This window comes from Carica papaya, chromosome 3 (assembly GCF_054855325.1).
Source record: "Carica papaya isolate Zhongbai chromosome 3, ASM5485532v1, whole genome shotgun sequence".
Classification (NCBI taxonomy): Eukaryota; Viridiplantae; Streptophyta; class Magnoliopsida; order Brassicales; family Caricaceae; genus Carica; species Carica papaya.
In genome coordinates this window covers 28,180,901-28,201,826 of record NC_142311.1, presented here as the reverse complement: position 1 = coordinate 28,201,826, position 20,926 = coordinate 28,180,901, and the positions used below count along the sequence as shown (strand labels likewise).

General features: G+C 33.2%; 1 pseudogene; it reads right to left on the bottom strand.

The window, feature by feature from the left end:
* Nucleotides 1-19,831: 19,831 nt before the first annotated feature.
* On the bottom strand, nucleotides 19,832-19,950 carry LOC148267545 (5S ribosomal RNA; annotated as a pseudogene).
* Nucleotides 19,951-20,926: the final 976 nt, after the last annotated feature.

The following is a 20,926-nucleotide window of genomic DNA, read 5'->3' as shown; positions in this document are numbered from 1 at the left end:
TAAAAGTAAAAAAAAGGCAATTTTATTGAGATAGTGACTGAAGTTTATAACCACAGATAAGGTAAAAAGTCATGTTATAAAAAAAATATCGATTGTACTTTACAAAAATGTGATTAGTTATTTTAATGCAATATCTCTACTTTAAATCATATATTTAGATATGATTATATAAAGACTGGTTAATAATTAACCTTAAAAACATGATCTAATTATTAATAAAAATTTTGAGATACCCTTTAACATCTTACTCAAAGTATAGTGTAATATAAAATCATAAGTCAAAAACAATAATAATGTAAAATACATAGAGAAGGTAACCAACTTTTCACAATACTTCTTGTAACAGACCAAAATGACGTTGTTTTGGGGAAACCCCAAAACGGGACCATTTTGGGTAAAGAAAGAAAGGGAAAAAAAGCCCACAGGCGTGTTTACCTCTAGTCAGGAAAGATGAAGAGGCGAGGCGCGCATGCCTCTGCCACTGGCCAAAAAGGATGAAGAGGAGACCTCCACGCCGAGGAAGAGGGGTCGTGCGAGACTCCTTTTGCTCATCCCTATAAAACACGAAGAGAAGGAAGGAGATTAGTGTAGGAACAGAGAGAAAAAAAAAGGGAGAGGGAGAGAGAGAGGAAGGTATGAAGGGAGGGGCTGCAGTTACCACCAATTGATATCCAAGAGAGGAGAAGAATAAGAAGGAAAAGGAGGATGAGAACCTGGTGCTGCGCGTAATAATGCACAGGAGAAAAAGACAATTCTAGAATAGCCTAATGCATGTTTTGCTGTTCTGCGGCTCCCTCCAGTGCGATTCCACCAGATTTGTGTCGAATCTATGGGCACGAAGCACTCTGCAGTGAATTTCAGCCAATCCGCGATGGTGAATGGTGGTGATCGGTATCAGTGTATGGTAGTCTTGAGGCGATGCATGGGGAGGCATGCAGAATTCTGATGGTTGCATGCAGTGAGTCCTAGGAGGCCGATTCGGGTAGGTGAGTTCAAAAAAAATACTCATTGGTTTACCATTTTAGATTTAGGGTTAATTAATCATACTTAATTTTAATAAATTATTTATCCAGTTTAGAATTAGGAATAAGTCTAGACACGAATTTTTAAAATTAGGGAATAACAAGTCATTACTAACCCGATATGGATATCACTGTAACAGGTTGATCTTGTACATCAAAGATAATTTTACGAACGAGATTTAGATAGAAATTAGGTAAGAGCGTAAGCGCTTACAAATATAATTTAATATTTCTAAGATATTAAAACTGTGACGTTTAATAATTTGTAATTAGTACAGTTCATAGTTTGCAGTACATAGTATACAGTTCATAGTTCTTATCACTTCGCCACATCTAGCTAAAGTCGTATCTACAAGTAGGGTTCACCACAGTCACGTGTCGAAAGGCTACACACACACCCACCCCTCAGTGATATCGATTAAATGGGTTTTCCAAATCTTTTAATATCTATTTATTTATTTCAACTCACTAATAAATTTTTTAATTTTTATTATTTAATATATTCTATACCTATAACAACCATACTGTAACTATTCATCACCCTAAACTCTTCTACATATCCTTAATATACTCTTAATTACATAGCAACCAGTACATATAAGAATTTAGCTACCAAAACATAGAAAAATAATTCATCAGTAATTTCAGTAGTAAATATAAATAAGAACGCAACAATTAGTAGTAAAATTTCGTCGGAATCATGTGTGACGTATTCACGAGTTAGAGGAGATCCTTACTGCTCTTGTTGATACTGACAAAAATGGCATCATGCGATGAAACTATTTTAATAGGATATAAACTGATATGAATGAATAAGAAGTTATGTGTAATATTTATGATACTGAAACACAAAATTAGTATCTACTAAACTACTTACTGTCTAAATTGTGATACTTAATACTGAATTATACTATTTATTGAACTGTTTATGCCCTAAATTATGATACTAAAATAATGAATTCTGAATGTTTATTGAATAAACCGATTTATATGGTTTGGTTAATGAATTAGGGTGTAGATACTACGTGTTTTCTGAATTAAAGAGAAAAGTGTTTTAAATCATCTCTGTCAGCAGTTTTATATTTTTTACCAACTTGGACAGATTATCTTATCATTTGTTGGTACTTACATGTTTACTGAGCATATTAAGCTCACCCTTTTTATTATTCATTTCTTCTATATCAAGATACTTAGAACCCTGCTCCTGAACTGTGAAAGACTTGTTAGGAAATTATTTAATTTTTATTTTAATTCGAATAGTACAATGTTAATTATTTCATTTTTAGTAAGTATTTATTTTAGAGTTTGAATATATCTCATGGATATTGGATATTTTGAGCTAAGGATGTAAGGGATGTACTTTTTATTATTTTAAAATTTGTTGTGCGAAGTATTACTATAGATTATTTTATTATTTTTCATTTATTATGTAGTTTTTATTAATTAATGTGATACATTTGTTTTTTTTTTTTAAAAAATTTAATATACTTTACAATAATGTGATTAGTTATTTTAATGCAATATTTAGTTTAAATCATATATTTATATAACAATATATAAAAATTGGTTAAATTTTTAATATCGAAAATATGATCTAATTATTAATAAAAATTCTAAAATACCTTTTGTAACAGTCAGCCGTATTCTATCGTATACTTAGTTTAATAAAAAATTTTAATCATGTAATTTATTTACTAATATAAAATAAATATATATACTCTCTTATTTAAATAAAAAGAAATAAAAATAGATTAACAATTTAAATACAATTATTGTAAAATAGGATCATAAACCTATAGAATTTCAAAGAAATGCGTATTCTCAATTAAGGTATTTTGAAAAAAGCTGTAACTTCCTCAAATTGCTATTTCCTTAAATAAATTAAATAATAATGCAAACTAAAAAAAATATACATTTATATAGCTGAACAAAAATTAGATTATAAATATAAATAATTAAACCTAGATATAAACTTATTTAATTTATATATCATATACAACTAAACAATAAGTATAAATAAATGAACACAAATGTGTGTATAAATAAAATGTGTGTATAAATAAATGCATAAAAAAATATATAAAACTGTTATACAAATATATAGGAATATATATTTAGAGACATAGAGATATATGTAATAAGAAAATAAACATATGTGTATGTATTTGTGTGTATATATATATTTAGATATATATAGATATGTATATGTAATAAGAAAATAAACACACATATATATATATATATTTGTGTGTATATATATATCTCTAAGAAATATAGTGATGTCTAGATAAAATATATATATAAACATCTATATTCAACTATCGTATGCATATATATATATATAGGTATATGTGTGTGTAAATAAAATAAATTTTTAAAAAATAAAATACAAATAAAAGAAATTAATTTGAATAGTTTGCTGCTGGAAATGATCAACACTCAGGGGCTAATTGGTTACCCCTGATTTGACACCACTCACCATCCCAAGTTATGGCCAGGACTGAGACACACGTGGAGCTGCTATGATGACCGGCTAGGTGTCATGAAAACTAGCCATCTTTGCCAGTTGTGGTTAGCCATCCAACATATCAACAGCTGTCATGTCATGCATGCATTTGGACGGTAAGATGATCGGTTAAATTTAATTAAAAGCTTCCTTTTCTTCACAACTTTGTCTTCATCTTCTTCAAACAAAAACTTCTAGTTAAATAAGTGAGTGAGAGGGGAGGTTGAGAGCATAAAACAGCAGAGAAAGAGAGAGAGAGTGACGCATCAGAATAAACACGTGTTCTATGTGCGTATCAGAGGAGAAATCACTTCTTCTTGATGAGGTGAGTTATTTTTTCCTCTTCTAATTTGTTTATTTTAGTTCTTTGGTATCCTAAAACCATTTCTATTTAGAAGAATAGCTCTTAAATATTAGAATTAATTTTTTTTTCAAATCCATAGATATGTAAAAAATTGAACACACATTCTCATACTGAATTAAAGAGAAATATAATCAGAAGCGTACCTGAATCCATCACAAACGATTTGTTCACGTCTGGTGGTAGAATTTTTCGAATTAATACGATGCTTTGAAACTAGTTTTTTTTAGTGACGGGATTTCAAAAAAATAAAATGACAGCCTTTTTATTTGGGGACTATAACTGCCTTCTATATCGACTAACTTTTACAATTTCTATTTCACCCATCATAAAATGAGAATATTACAAAAATAATATCTACATATTACAAGCTGATACTTAAACCTATGCACTAAGGCTCAATATTGTTTAACTATATTTGATCACTTTTAAACGAGTCCATTAAATTGATAGCCTGATACGCATACTAAGGTCCACATTAAGCCCATACATCAGAAAAAATCCAATAATCTCCCACTTGGGCTTTATGTGATACTTTAACTATGCGTTAATAACAGTATGAGTACTCAGAACTATGCTATCAATACTTGAATGCATCACAAACAATCTCGTCCATCAATCATAAAGACATAGGATCAAAGTGGCCTTCACTATTGCTAATGTAGCTAAACCCATCAATGGTCACGTATATCAGTATAACCGAACGACATAGATCAAACATGGATGTGCAACATGGAAATTGTATGTTATGTGATCTAAGCATGCCTATTTCCAACTGGTCCTGCCTTAACCTTAGTGAGATCAACTATAAGAAAATTCAGAGATAATAATATATATAAACATAAATGCAAAAAACAAAAACTTAAATAAAACCATATGTACATAAACTAAACAAAATTACATAATTTATGACATGTTTTATAAAATAAATACAATTATGGTACAAGAATCCCACTAAAACTACACATCATCTAGGGATACAACCCATATGAGCAGTGTGTTCATGAAAGTCCTTAGGTGGTAATCCTTTAGTGAGTGGATCCGCAATCATGGAGTTTGTTCCAATGTGCTCTATCGATATCTGCTTACTCTAAACTATTTCTTTAATAACAAGGAACTTAATATCTACATGCTTTGACTTCATTGAACTCCTATTATTGTTGGAATATATAACTGCAGATTTATGGTCACAAAATAACTTTAATGGTCTTTCTATGCCATCAATAATACACAACCCAATGATAAAATTTTATAGCAATATTCCATGATTGGATGCATCATAACAAGTTATAAACTTTGCTGCCATAATAGAAGCGGCTACAAGTGTTTGTTTAGCACTCTTCCAGGAAATAGCTCTCCCAGCAAACAAGTAAATATACCCTGATATAGATTTTCTACTGTCTTGAGATCCAACAAAATCAGAATTAGAATAACTAATGATCTCCAACTGATCTGACCTCCTGTATGTGAGCATATCTTTTATTCTCTGTAAATACCGTATGACACGTATGGCTGCTTTCTAATGATCCATACCTGGATTGCTTAAATATCTACCTAACATCCTAACAATGTACGCAATATCTAGATGCACACAAACCTGTGCATACATAAGACCCCCTACAGTAGAAGCATAAGGAATCTTTTGCATCTCTGTAGTCTCTAAATCATTTTTGGGGCATTGACTTAAAGTAAACTTGTCTCCTTTAGACACAGGGGTGTCTCATAGTTTACAATCCTGTATTCCAAACCTTTTAAGAATCTTTTCGATATAACTCTTTTGTGATAATCTAAGAATATTCCAAGAATGATCCTAGTGTATCTAGATCCCTAATACAAAAGAGGCGGCGTCCGCAAGATCTTTCATCTCAAATTTCATTATTAAAAATCTCTTGGTTTTGTACAATAAGCCTATATCACTACTAGCAAGTAGTATGACATTGATATATAAAACAAGAAAAATATATTCACTCCCACTAAACTTATGGTATACACAATCTTCCACTAAATTCATCTCAAAACCAAACGAGATGATGACTTGATGAAATTTGTGATACCATTAACGGGAAGCCTGTTTAAGTCCATAGATGGATTTCTTTAGTTTACAAACCATTGATTGTGCATCTATAGATATAAAGTTTCTAGTTGCACCATATAAATCATCTCATCAATGTCACCATTAAGAAACGTTGTCTTAACATCCATCTAGTGTAACTCAAGATCAAAATGTGCCACTAAAGCCATTATAATCCCGAAAGAGTTTTTTGACAAAATTGGAGAGAAAGTCTCTTTATAATCGACGTCTTCTTTCTGTGTGAAGCCGTTAGCGACAAGACTATTTCCATGGAGGGCGTAGGTTACTAACTAGCTAAAGGTAGAAGCACAATTAATTAGTAACAATAAAGATGTGAATAAATACATACAATTCACTCAGTATATTCAGATCATCGTCAATCAGTTATCACTCTGGTTAATAATTTTATCTTTTATCTCTAAAAAAAATTTAATAATCACATTTTTCTAGAACCCAAGAATTTTGAGTATTAGAAAAAATATCTAATTCTTTAACAAACCATTATTTTTGAAGAAATAATATCTATATATATTTTTTAAAAAACCAATAGCATATAACTAGTTTCTACTAAATCAGATTCTTTATTTCATTTAAGAATTTTAGTAAAATTATTTTAAATAATAAAATTATGATAAATCAAAAAATAAATTCAAATATACCTCATACTTCTTTTAAATATACTTTATATGTACATATTTTACAAATATAAATTGCCGACTTAAAAAACATATATCATTATTGTTGGAGAATTTTTGAGATAGAAAAAAGAATATATACATACATATATATATCTTTTATTGTCTTTTAGTTATTCTCTCATTAATTACAAAGAGTTTTATTTCTCTTCTCCAAAACCCTAATTCCAAACATAAGCTTTCAAGTCTAATCATCACCCATCATACAACAACAAGCACTTTTGATAAGAGCATCCAATGCATGGCCACTACAGAACTGAACAAACGACAACTAGTTGGAGAGCCTTGTCATCTAACACCTCCATGCCTAGAGCCTCTGTAGATGCTGCTGCCAGCACTGTAGGGATTTGTGTACTACACGGTGAAACATGGCACGTACATCCAGATTCCAATTAAAAATGGTGATCACAAGGGTTTTTAATTAAAAAGCATGATCATGCAGTCTGAATTTTACATATAATTGACATAAAGTCTGAAAGATGAAACTTCCAATCTGCATAATCATTAAGCCATAGTGATAATTATGGAAAATTAAGCTGTGCATTCTGCATATAATTGAAGCAGGTGTGATACTGACAGTGCCTAAAGCGACACTTGTAGCAACCAAAGCAGACACAAGAGGTGTATTCTACATTTTGGCTCTCTCGTACACCCTCTGCGAATTTCGTGACTTCCTTTTTTTTGTGGATCTCTTATGTAGGTAATGAACTTGCCTCAATGGAACTATTATTTTCCACCGATGAGCCTTTATCTATTGTTTGGGATTGCAGCAAGCTTGTAGTATTTGATTTTGTACTTCTATACAAATAGGAGATCTTATAGGTATTCCTTCTACCCATAAAAATCGTGGGACAAATGAAAAATTGAATGATTTTTTACTCTTATACAAATACGAGATCTTGTACGTATTCCTTCTACCTATAAAAGTCATGTGACAAATGGCAAATACTTAAACAAGTAAATTAAGTCATAAAGTTATATAAATAATTAGTATCTTAATAGTAGTTTATTTTATCACAAGACTTCATATTTTGGAATAGAACACATTGAATTGCTAATTACATCTTTATGCCACAAGTCCCATCGACTTAATATTAATTGATAATTCTATCTTATATATATATATATATACATCTATTTATACCTAATATGAGGAAAAAATTGAGGCTAAAAATTACTTTAAAGGCTAAAAATTGAGGTAAAAATAAGGAGACAACATAATGTGAAGAAAAAAAAAAGATTATTGTGAGATAAGAGGAAGAGAGAATAAATTGATTACTTGAATAGAAAAGCTTACAAGAAGGATGAATTTTTCATTTTTATCTCTAATAGACCATGTGGTGGAATAATTATTTTTTATATGTACAATTATCTTTTAAAATTTTGTATAAGGCCAATAATAAATTATAGCTAACTCAAAAAACTTACAAATATATTAAATTAATTAAACTTACAAGATCAATAATAAGTTAAGTTATTATTATAAAGTAAAATTTGTACAAGTATATAATCATTTGAAAGGCTCACAAGGTGCTAAATGGTGTGACCATATAAACCTTTTATAATAGTCAGCTATATGTTGTACCGTATACTTAGTTTAATAAGATCTTTTAATCATGTGATTTATTTATTAATATAAAATAAAGATATATATATGTTCTCTAATTTAAATAAAGAGAAATAAAAAATGGATTAACAATTTAAACACAATTGTTCTAAGATAGAAAAATAAACCTATACAATTTCAAAGAAATAAGTATTCTCGATTAAGGTATTCTGATGAAAATTATAACTTTCTAAAATTGCTATTACTTTAAATAAATTAAATAATAATAAGAACTAGAATAAAATATACATTTATATAGGTGAACTAAAATAGATTATAGATATGTGTATGAATAATTAAACCTAAATATAAATTTATATAGTTTATATAGCATATATAAGTAAACATTAAGTATAAATAAATGAACAAATATCTGTGTATAAATAAGCATACAAAAATATATATAGATATATGTATAAAAATATATAAAATTGTTATACAAAAATATATGTTTCGATACATATAGATATGTATATGCAATAAGAAAATAAACATATATATATGTGTATTTGTAACGACCCTGGAAATATTAAAAGGAAATATGTAACATCCAAAAATTTTCTTTTGTAATTTAAGATTTTATTCTAAATGTAATAAAATATTTTTTCAATTTTTCTTTTTATTTTTATTTTAATATAGAGTAAAAAATAAAATAAAATTGATGGAGGATTTAATTGAAAATAATTTTGGGAAAAAAGGGTAAAAATTTAGCTTCTGGAGGTATTTTTGAAAGAAAAATCAGAAAACAGGGATCAAAACATAATTTTAAGAAGTTTCACCACGTCAGACGCCCGGTCAGCAGCCCTGACCAACCAAGACGCGCCAAGTGGCAGAGACACTGATGCGGGAGGCCACGTGGGCAATCCGCATGCCTATAATCGAACGACTGAGGTCCGTTCCTGCGCGCATGGACGGCCTGGATGTGCTCCCTCCCAAATGCGATCAAACGGCCAGATTCAAATGCGACTGAACAGCCCAGAGTGAATCGCGATGGACGGCCCAGATTGGATAGCGATGAATGGCCCAGATTGACTCCCTGTTTAATCGCGATCGGACGGCCCAGATCAAACACAATGGATGGTCCAAATCAAAAGTGGATAGATATAAATAACCCTCATCTGCACCAAACCCTAACCATAGCTGCCAGAACCCCTCGCTGGAGAAGACGACCCAACCGCTGGGGAGCCGATCGCCGCAACTCGTCGCTGCATCGGAACCCTTTTTGACCGTAAATAAAGGCAAAAACTTTCCCTTTTGCACGAAATCCAATTTTAAGCTCACCCATGGCTAAATTAGAGCAAAAAGACCAGCCAATTGGTTGAAAAACACCGGTGAAGCCCTCCACCGCCGCCATGGGGAATTTCACAAAATGCCTCCGATGAGGCCCTTCTTGATTCCCGTTTTGCGTAATTTTTCCACCGTTGTGATCACCGTTTTCTTCTCTACAGGTTGAACTAAGCAAAACACCCAACCACAATGTGAGCCGAAGGAGCCACCGCACCAGAGAGCCCCACCGTCGGTGAGTTTTGATTTTTTATATTTTTTTGGCCAACTGGGGCCCTTTAATGTGTTTTTTCATAGGGATCGATGCAAAATCGATCAAATTTGACCGAAAATGGCCGATATGAGGCGGACCACCGTGTTGGAATTTTGAAATTGGCCGAGTGGGCCTTGGGACTGATTTTGGATTTATTTGGAATATTTGTAGGTACTATTAGCGTGTTTCAGTTCTCAGAGAAAAATCCAGGGAACCTAGGGATCGCCCGTAGGTGTAGTAAACAGTTTAGCTTTTCGGGCTTCAAATCAAGTAAGGATTCCTCGTCCTATTCTCTATCATAGAACTGAAGTTTAAATAAATATAATATGATATTTTGTGCGATTTTAGTAAACATGCATAATTAATTAGGGGTTGTTAATGGAGCTGGAACCGAAAATTATCTACTACTGTTGTTGATTGTTTTACAATTTACCTACATGATGGTATCTTATATATTCATTTTATGGATTTGAACGAATGTATGGTTTATTTTACATATTTACTGCTGAATTGGGAAAAATGAAGTTTAAATGGTAAAGAAATTGTGTGATTAAATGACTAGATGAAACGACAGTCTTACTGGATATACTGGGAGATGGTGGACGGACCGGGTACATAGAGAACCCTACTATGAACGTTGTCTCATACCGATGGGGTATGAAAACTTGATAATTTTGTGCTCATACCAGACGGGGTATGGAGATGACCTACTTGACCCTCATACCAGACGAGATATTGAGATTTGATAAATTACCGCTCATACTGGACGGGGTATGGGGACGACCCATAATTGAGAATGATAAATGAAAAGATTCACGTGTAGCAGGGGCATCCTTATGAACCCCCATGGATACCAGCAGGCTGGTGAAAAGAGTGGCAGTTAATGTTTGGTTTATTGATAATGGATATGGATTTATAATATGTACTATAATGGCTGATCATGCATGAAATATTGGTTTGTATTTTATAGGTTGTTTTCATAAATTTCACTATGGTAAGTGAACGAGAAATAATTTTATGATTGATAAATGATTTGCTAAATTTAATGCTCAATTAGTGGTTTTTGATTTTATACCAACCTTTACTTCTGTGTCGGTGATATAGTGTGATATCCTTACTAGGCTAGTGTAGCTCACCCTTTATTTAACTATTTCAGATCAAGAGGACCAAGTTTTCGAGCCCGATCCGCAAGAAGATTGTGAGTAGATGCTAGATATTTTTTATTGTCCGTTTGTTTCCTTATTTCTCGTGTTTCTTTCAAAAAATGAATTCTGTAATGCTGTTTAGTATTTTTAAGTTATTGTGTAAGGAATGTAAACCTTAACCTTTTATTTCGCTTCCGCACTTAAGTTATTATCTATTTTCTTTTAGATTTCTGGGGTCATTACAAAATAAATAATAATTAAAGTACGGAAGCAAAATAAATTTTCAAGGTTTACATTCCTTACACAATAACTTAAAGTACCAATTTGTGTTTCGAAATTCACCATTTTGAAAGAAATACAAAGAAACAAGGAAATAAATGGAAAATAAATAAATTAGCATTCTACCCGCAACCCTCTTACGGATTAGGCTCTGGATCCTAGTCCTCTTGATCTGTAATGGTTAAATAAGGGATGAGCTACATTAGCCCAGTAAGAATATCACACTATATCACCGACACAGAAATGAAGGTTGGTAGAACATCAAAACAACTAATGGAGCACTTAATTTAAACCAGTACATTTATTAAAAATAAAACTATTTACCATCCACTTACTGCAACAAAATTTACAAAAGCAACCTATAGAGATAACAACATAGCACTTATCATGATTCCATATGCAATTGGTAACAGGCACACATTATAAATTTATATTCAATAAATTAAATAACAATCTTTCCTTTAATCGGCCTATTGGTATCTATGGGGGTTCATAGGGATGTTCCCGCTACGCGTGAACCCTTTCCTTCAACATTCTAAATTAAAGGGCCGTCCCCATACCCCCTCTGGTATGAGTGCCAAACCACTAAACCTCAATACCGTCGGTATGAGGGTGAAACGGGCCGTCCCCAGACCCCGTTCGGTATGAGCGCCAAATTACCAAGTCTCGATACCTCATCTAGTATGAGACAGCGTTCATGGTAGGGTTCTCTATTGTACCCAGTCTGTCCACCATCTCCCAGGATATACAGTAAGGCTGTCATTTTATCCATTCACTTAATCACACAATTTTTCCGTTTTTCTTTAGTCTCCATTTTTCAAATCAACCGTAATCACATAAACAACAAACATGCATCAGGAAATGCAATCATATCTTATTTTTTTAATTTAACAGTAGTCATGTAAGGTAGCAATACATGCATTCAAACTATAAAATTGATAAATCAGAGACTATCATGTATACAAACTGTAACATAAATCAACAGAAATCAACAGAGAACAATTTCCAGTTCTAGCTCCATTAGTAACACGTAATTAATTATAGATATTTTTTAAGTTTCACAAAATACCATATTGTTTAAAATTAAACTTCAATTGAATAACAGATGATAGAGTAAGAGATTCTTACTATATTTGGTACCCGAAAAGCTAAGCTGTTCATTGTGCCTACAGGTGGTTCCCAGGTTCCCTGAATTTTCTTTTGGAAATCAAAACGTGCTATAAGTACCTACAAATGACCTAAACAAACCCAAAATCAATCTCAGGGCCCATTTTGGCCAATTTCAAATTCTGACATGGTGCTCCGCCGTGCTCCAGCGATGGTGTCGTCGCCTGCAGTGGCGGTCTGCCTTGGGTTGACTATTTTTAGTTGTTTTTTGCCAGATTTAGTCGATTTTGCATCAATCCCTACAAGAAAATATGTTAAGGTGCCTCGGTTGGCCGAAAAAATACAAAAAACTAAAACTCACCGGTGGTGGGGCTCTCTGGTGTGGCGACTCCTTTGGCTCACATTGCGGTTGTGTGTTTTGTTTCGGTAAACCTATAGAGAAGAAAACGATGATCACAACGGTGGAAAAATCACACAGAATGGGAATTGAGAAGGGCCTCATCAGAAGCGCTTTGTGGAATTCCCAGTGGCGACATCGCCGGGCTTTACTCACCATTTTCGGCCAATTGGTAGGTGTTTTTGCCCCGATTTTGCCATGGGTGTATTTAAAATTGAATTCTGAGCAAAAAAAAAAAATTTACTTTTTTTGGCGGTCGAAAAGGGCTCCGGTGAGGCGGCGGGTGGCGGCGGTTTCCTTCCCGGCGGCCAGGTCTTCTTCTCCGGCGAGGGGTCTGGCAGCTAGGGTTAGGGTTTAGTGTGGATGGGGGTTATTTATATTCATTCAATTTTGATCAGGGCGGTCCATCGCGTTTGATTTGGACCGTCCGATCGTGATTAAATAGGGAGTGAATATGGACCATTCATCGCGATCTAATCTGGGCCATCCATCTCGATCTAATCTAGTTCGTCCGATTGCGTTCAAATCTGACCGTTCGATTGCGTTTGAGGAGGGAACGCATCTTGGCCGTCCATGTGTATGGGAACGGATCTAGGTTGTTCGATCGCAGGCACGCAGATCACCCGCATGGCCTCCTGCTTAGCACCGCATCAGCGTCCACTGCCACGCGGTGAGTCCTGATTCATCGGGCCTACTGACCGGGTGTCTAACGTGGTGAAACTTCTCTAAATTTTATTTTGACCCTTGGCTTCTAATCTTTCTTTCAAAAATACCCCCAGAACACAAATTTTCACCCCTTTTTCCCCAAATTATTTTCAATTTAATCCTCAATTGTCGATTATATGTAAAATCTAGACTTCATGATCATGTTTTTTGATTAAGGGATTGAGCTTGATCATCACTTTTAATTAGTATCTGGATGCACGTGCCATCTTCCACTGTGTTGTACACAAATCTCTACGGTGCTAGCGGCAGCATTTGCAGAGGCTCTGCGCATGGAGGTGGTGGACAACAAGGGTCTATAACTAGTCGTCGTTTGTTTATGTTCTGTGGTGGCCATGCATTGGAAGCTCTTATCAAAAGTCCTTGTTGTTGTATGATGGCTTGAGGATTAGACTTGAAAATTTGTGTTTGGAATTTGAGTTTTTGAGAAGAGAAAGAAAATCCTTTGGAATTAATGAGAGAAGAACTAAAGGACAATAAATTATACATATATGTATATATGTATATCCTTTTTCTATCTAAAAAATTCTTTAACGATAATGCTATATATTGTTTAAGTAGACATATTTATATCTGTAAAATATGTACATATAAAGTATACTTAAAAGAAGTGTGAAGTATCCTAGAATTTATTTTTTGATTTATCATAATCTTATTATTTAAGAGAATTTTACTAAAATCCCTAAATGAAATAAAGAATCTGATTTAGTAGGAACTAGTGATATGATAATAGGTTTTTCTTAAATATATGCAGATATTATATCCTGAATAATAATAATTTATTAAAGAATTGGATGTTTCTTCTAATACTCAAAATTCTTGGGTTCTAGAAAAATGAGATATTTAAATTCTTTTTTAGAGATAAAATATAAAATTATTAAATAGATTAGTAGTAAGCCACCACCAATGAATGGTGCATGGTTAAAGATCGTCTCAGCCTAAAAAATTAGTATATCTTATATAAATGGTAAAATAAGCATAAAAAAGTTTCTCAAATTTATATTGAAGTGACTATAAAGTCATAATCATCACTAAAGCCTACCTCTGATATATAACGTCTTATCACTCTTTTAAAAAAATCTTTTTTTTTATGGGACTACTAATATTGAAGTAATATATTTCATTAGTAATTCAAACTAATATACTTAAAATAAGTGTATTGGATTCATTTATTATAATTTGTTAAAAAAATAGTAAATGGAAAATTATATGTAAATTTTAAATTAATAGATTATCAGTATTGTTGGAAGGCTCATAAATAGATATTTGTGCTTGTATCGATGCTCTCGAGGAATAGGAAAGCTTGCAATAACAATATGCAACATTATGACCAATTTGAAAAGCATTTTTCTTAGGAGTTACAAAAACTAAATTTCCAAGTTGATTATTTTCCTGTGAAAAAACTTCACCAGCTCTATTTCACGCAACTCAAATTTGTGACCTGATATATTGTTAAACTTAATCTTTTATGGATTAGGAACCAACATATCAAGTTCGTTCTTCTAGTGAAGCTCCTAGTGAGATGTGTAATGAAAAATGACGCCATTTAGCTGCAGTGATAATTTTAATTTTATCTATATAGTTAGTTATTTATCATAAAGAAAACCATGCATGAAAAACACATCTACAATAAAATTAATGGAAAAGGATTTTGGTATGGATGGCACAAATGAAGCCTTACCGAGTGGAAATGAGTGCAACATAGTCTTAGGTCCAGTAAGATTTTGCTGGTACAGGTCTTCTCCAAAACTTCCTCCTTTAAACATTATAACCTAAGATTTAGACTGCAAAAAATATTAACAAAGAACATCTAGATTTTATATTTGGGCTTGAAGATTAAGAAGAATGGAAAGAAGCTTTTTTTTTTTTCTTCAAATGAATGGAGGTTAAGTGCGTACTCTTGACTATAATCTATAATATATAACTTGAGTGGTTATGTAGGCTTTGGAAAACCAACTTTTTGCTATCCTTCTTTGTTGCACCAGTCAAGAAGACAGTGTTTAATTAAAGAACAATTGAATGTGATGGGAGAATAAATGATATATAGTTGAGTATTTTATATAGGTCGTAGAAAAAGTAGATCTTATTATACTATAAGTAATAAAATTTTGAACTTAAATAAATAATCTATTGATATTTGGAAAGTGATTTAGTTTTTTAAAATCTTTAACTTAAATAAAGCATCCATCGCAATTTGAGACGTGATTTTATTATATTTATGTGATATTTTACTTAATATATGTAAATAATTAAAAATATTGATTTGATTAATTCTATGGTCACCAATTGTATTAAAATTGACTTTTAAATTTTAATTCATGCGCTAAAGAACTTATTCATCATTTATTTTTTTAAAAGTTAAAAAGGCAATTTTATTGAGGTAATAATAGAAATTTATCAACATGTATAAGGTAAAAAGCCACGTTATGCCAAAAACGTAAACTGTACTTTACAATAATGTGATTAGTTATTTAATTCAATATCTATACTTTAAATCGTGTATGTATATACTAATATATAAAGATTGGTTAGTAATTAACCTTCAAAACTTGATCTAATTGTTAATGAAAAGTTTGAATTGAAATATCCTTTAATGTCCTACTCAAGGTATAGTGTAATATAAAATCATAAGTCGATAATGATAACAATATAAAATACAAAGAGAAGGTAACTAACTTTGCACGATACTTTTTCTTTGCATTAGTAAAGGGGATTAACTAATTATTAAATAACAATTACAATATGAGAAGAGAATAATTGTGTAGGGTTGATTATTTTGTGCAGGCTGTGAAAAACGTAAGTCTTATTTTATACTATAACTTATGAAATCTTTGAACTCAAATAAAGAATCATAAACTATTTAAAGTAAATAGAGAATTGTGACTATTTAAAATGTTATTTCTTAAATACAGAATGCATGGAATTTTGGGACTTAATATTATTATACTTATTAGATATTTTATTTAATTTATATAAAATTCTTATGAACATTTATTTTATTAGTTCTATGGCTGCCATTATAGTACAAAATAAGTCATTTCAAATAAAATTTACTTTTGAATTTAATTTTTGTGGGGAAGAGGCTATAAGTCATTTACTTTGTAAGGTAAGAAATTATTTTCTTGAGATAATGTTAAAAAATTTATATAGTTTTGCAATGTTTTTTCAATTTCTAGAAGATGAATTTGATAGGAATTGAGAATTCTGGATGAAGATTGTGAGTTCTATTGGAATAATGAAGCTCAAAAGGAAAAGTGAAGGAACGAAAATGAGAAAGATGAAAAAAAGCTTTGAATATTTTCTGGTAACTATTTTTTAATTTCATAATTTTTATCTCTAAAAGACCAATTTAATGATAACGAGCGGTTGTTTCTTAGAGATAGTTATAAGTACAAATTGACATTTGAAAAGCCCCATTAGAGTTGTTTAAAAATAATAGAGATAGTTACGAAGATTGGAGTAAAAAAAATTGTTGAAGGTGTATTTGTGGCATGGCAAAAATTAGGCAAGGTCTAAATACCTAGAATGAGATGCTAAAAAGAAAAACTAGCTACCTAAGATACAGAATGTAGAATGTAGAATGCCTCTGCCCCACACTTAAACTACACATTATCCCCAATGTGATGCAAATAATGAAAAATAAAAATGACATAATAGATTAATTCCCCTGGTTACTTGACTTGGAGGTGGGATACATTAGAAAACATAACTTTTTAAGAACCACCAAATGTGTTGCTAGGTGATATAAGCCTTCGGCAAGGCTTATCTAGGGAATGACACATGGCTGTGTTTGGCATGCACACGACTGTATTTTTCTTGGATTCAATTGATTTCCTTCTTGTAAACACAACATGGCCATGTTGGACAAGAATGTAGCCGTGTTTCCCTCACATAAACGCTTTTGTGGTAACACACTTACCTCATTCACCCTCCTTTGGGTGTCTCATGCTACTCCAAATTGTTGTGAGGTGGCAGCAATGATTGCTATCAAATCTCTAGCTTCTTGAGGTGTTTTGTTCACTATGACACCACCACTTGCTGCATCTAACATTGTTTTTTCTATGGGTAATAGTCTTTCATAAAGATAGTGAATGAGAGATTGTTCTGAGATGTCATATTGTGTGCAACTCACACACAGCTGCTTGAATCTTTCCCAATAATCATGGAGGCTCTCTGACTCTCTTTGTTTGATTCTTAATATTTCTCTCCTTTTTCCATAGCTTTGAAGGTGGAAAAAATCTATCTAGAAAAATATTTACCATATTAGTCCAAGTAGTAATTAAACCAGGAGTTAAATAAAATAAACAATCTCTAACTACATCATCCAAAGGAAAGGGAGATGCTCTCATTTTTTTTGTTCTCCAAAGACACCTTGCGGCTTCATGCTTGAGCACACAATATGGAATTCTTTGAGATGCTTGTGCAGGTCTTCATTTTCCAATCCTTAAAACTTTGACAACAAATGAATCAGCCTAGATTTTAGCTCAAATGCAGCTTCCAAGTTAGGACAAGTGATGCAAATGGGCAGTTGGTTGGTAGAATGGGTTGCCAGCTCCCTTAAAGTGTGTTTCTCGACCATCTGCTCTATTTTTGCTTATGTTTCAGCGGCTGTATTGTTGTCTACAAAAACTGTCCCCTAAACATTCTTCTCTTTAGTTGAGTCTTTTTCTTAAAATTTTTTGTGGTTTTCTCAATTTTTGAATCATAAATAAGAGGTTCTCCACGATCGGTCCTGGTCAAAAAAGGAAAACAATTAGTTAATCTCAATTCCTCGATAATAGTGCCAAAATTTTATGAGTACCAAATCCACCAAAAATAAATTCTTAATTAACCAATAAAACAACATTGTAGTTGTTTTAAGAAGCAGACTCTAACTACATCATCCAAACGAAAGGGAGATGCTCTCATTTTTTTTGTTCTCTAGAGACTCCTTGCGGCTTCATGCTTTAGCACACAATATGGAATTCCTTGAGATGCTTGTGCAGGTCTTCATTTTCCAATCCTTAAAACTTTGACAACAAATGAATCAGCCTAGATTTTAGCTCAAATGCAGCTTCCAAGTTAGGACAAGTGATGCAAAGGGGTAGTTGGTTGGTAAAATGGGTTGCCAGCTCCCTTAAAGTGTGTTTCTCGACCATCTGCTCTTTTTTTGCTTGTGTTTCAGCGGCTGTATTGCTGTCTACAAAAACTGTGTCCTGAACATTCTTCTCTTTAGTTGAGTCTGTTTCTTAAAATTTTTTGTGGTTTTCTCAAATTTTTGAATCATAAATAAGAGGTTCTCTATGATCGGTACTGGTCAAAAAAGGAAAACAATTAGTTAATCTCAATTCCCCGACAATAGCGCCAAAATTTTATGAGTACCAAATCCACCAAAAATAAATTCTTAATTAACCAACAAAACAACATTGAAGTAGTGGTAAGAAGGTTCAAATCTATAGGGAATTGAAAACTAATTTTTTTTCTTGACTAAAAAGTAAAAAGCAAACAAGGGGAGGGTTTTTGTAGAATTTAATATGCAAAATATAAAATAAATAATGAGCAGAATAATATTAAATGAACTCTTAGTTGCAAATTAGAAAGTAAAACAGTTATAAGAAGAATTCATAGTCGACGAAATAGCTAGCTCCAATAACATAATTGATCATAAATGCAAGGGTTCGTTTTACCCAAAATATAGCAAATTAGTTACAGTTGTCAGAAATGTTACGACTCATGCCCAGATGAACAGACCGTTCGTCGCACATCTATTTTCATTTTTCTATTATGTAAGATTCTCGTAATGACACTCTTATCATGTGATAGATTATAAATAAATGCATAAAAAATATTAAGCAAAATGCCCCGCGACTGCAACTAACACCAGCGAATGAACCGGCAGACCATGTATCTAGTCGCGCGTAATGTTTAACACCCCGTCTGTAAAAAGACATGTGCAACACGAGGACTTCTCAAGAGATCACCCATCCTCGTACTACTCTCGCCCAGACATGCTTAACTGGGAAGTTCATATGCGATCCGGTGCATTAGTGCTGACATGATAGCACTAGTCCATTTTCCGCTACAAATACATGTACCCGTTCTCCTTCCCTCTCCCCTCTTATCATTTGTTTCGCTGTGCGCGCACACCACACCTCTGTTTCTAGTTCTAATATCAAGTGAAATGTCTCGGCGGCTCAACTCACGCCCAGATGAATAGATCATCTGCCACATGTCATTTTTGGTAGTTCTGCCCTGTAAGATGCTCGTATGACACTCTTATAACGTGGAGGACTATAAGTGAATGAACGAAAAATATTAAACAAAACTCCCCAGCAGCGCGACTCATGCCGGTAGCCTGCGACTCTGGTCACACATGATGTTTAATGCCCCGTCCAAAAAAAGACAGTTGTAACTCGAGGACTTCCCAAAAGGTCACCCATCCTAGTACTACTCTCACCCAGGCAATCTTAACTGCAGAGTTCTGATGGGATCCAGCGCATTAGTGCTGGTATGATCGTACCCCTCCCAATTCGTGCAGCAAATAAATATACCCCTTCTCTTTTTCTTCCCCCTCTCGTCATTTGTTTCGCTGTGTGCACACAGTACACCTCTGTTTCTAGTTCTAATATCATGCAAAATGTCCAGCACCTCAACTCACGCCCAGATGAACGGACCACCTGCCGCACCTCTGTTTTTGTTGTTCTACTATGTAAGATGCTCGTAATGACACTATTATCACGTTGTGGACTATGAATGATTGGATAAAAAATATTAAGAAAAATGCCCCAGCACCACGACTCACGTTTGCGAATGAACCGACGGACCGTGACTACAATTGCGCATAACGTTTAACACCCCATTTGTAAAAAGATAGGTGTTACACGAGGACATCCCAGGAGCTCACCAATCCTAGTCTACACTCGCCAAAGCATGCTTAACTACAAAAGTCTGATGGGATATGGTGCATTCGTTCTGGTATGATTGCACCAGTCCCATTCCGTGGTGCAAATGCATGTGCCCCTTCTCTTTCTCACTACCTTCCAATCATTTGTTTCTTTATGCGCGCACACCTCACCTCTGCTTCTAATTCTAATATCAAGGGAAATGACCTGATGCCTCGACTCACACCCAGATGAACGGACTACCACCGCACATCTGTTTTTCTTGTTCTACTAATTAAGATGCTTGTAATAACACTCTTATCACATGGTGGATTATAAATGAATGCAAAAAAATTTTTAAGCAAAATAACGTTTAACGCTTACGCTGGCGGACTATGGCTCTGGTCACACATAATGTTTAAAGCTTCGTCCGGTAAAAGACGGGTGCAAAATAAGGATTTCCTAGGTAGTCACCCATCTTAGTACTACTCTTGCCTAAGTACGCTTGTCTGCGGAGTTCTGATGGGACTCAGTGCATTAGTGCTGGTATGATTGCACCCCCTCAAATCCGCGTTGCAAATACATATTCCCTTTCTCCTTCCCCCCCCCCATCATTT